Consider the following 1,052-nt stretch of genomic DNA (forward strand, 5'->3'; position numbering starts at 1 on the left):
AAAACCTGAGAAATCCGTCCGTTTTCGTCATTTGTTATCGAATCGACTTAAAGCCAGATCGTCACATTGGCCGCTCTTCTGTCTGAAACGGTTGTACTTATCGTCTGCAAAGCTTTGTCGCGTGCTGCGGTATGCGGAGACACTAAGAGCACCGTAGTAGAACACAGATGAAGCTTCTAAGTTGATGTGATAGCCAGTAAGAAGTAGTACAATTCAAGTTTTAGGTATCGATTATTGACTTTTTAGCTGGCTTTGGTGCCTTGGACATGAGCTAGGACCTTAAGATTCTCCATGAAAGGAGGACTAGCAGCCGCGTTGTACGGGAGAATGTGAAAAGTGTTCATATGTAGTAAAAACCTGAGAAATACGTCCGTTTTCGTCATATGTTATCGAATCGACTTAAAGCCAGATCGTCACATTGGCTGCTCTTCTCTCTGAAACGGTTGTACTTATCGTCTAAAAAGCCTTTTCGCGTGCTGCGGTATCCGGAGACACTAAAAGCACCATAGTAGAACACAGATGAAGCTTCTAAGATGATGTAATAGCCAGTAAGAAGTAGTACAATTCAAGTTTTAGGTATCGATTATTAACTTTTAAGCTGGCTTTGGTGCCTTGGACATGAGCTAGGACCTTAAGATTCTGCATGAAAGGAGGACTAGCAGCCGAGTTGCACGGGAGAATGTGAAAAGTGTTCATATGTAGTAAAAACCTGAGAAATCCGTCCGTTTTCGTCATTTGTTATCGAATCGACTTACAGCCAGATTGTCACATTGGCCCCTCTTTTCTTTGAAACGGTTGTACTTATCGTCTGCAAAGCTATGTCGCGTGCTGCGGTGTGCGGAGACACTAAAAGCACCATGGTAGAACACAGATGAAGCTTCTAAGTTGATGTAATAGCCAGTAAGAAGTAGTACAATTCAAGTTTTAGGTATCGATTATTGACTTTTTAGCTGGCTTTGGTGCCTTGGACATGAGCTAGGACCTTAAGATTCTGCATGAAAGGAGGACTAGCAGCCGCGTTGCACGGGAGAATGTGAAATGTGTTCATATGT

The sequence above is a fragment of the Schistocerca gregaria genome, unplaced genomic scaffold (genome assembly GCF_023897955.1).
Source record: "Schistocerca gregaria isolate iqSchGreg1 unplaced genomic scaffold, iqSchGreg1.2 ptg000386l, whole genome shotgun sequence".
NCBI classification, from domain to species: Eukaryota; Metazoa; Arthropoda; class Insecta; order Orthoptera; family Acrididae; genus Schistocerca; species Schistocerca gregaria.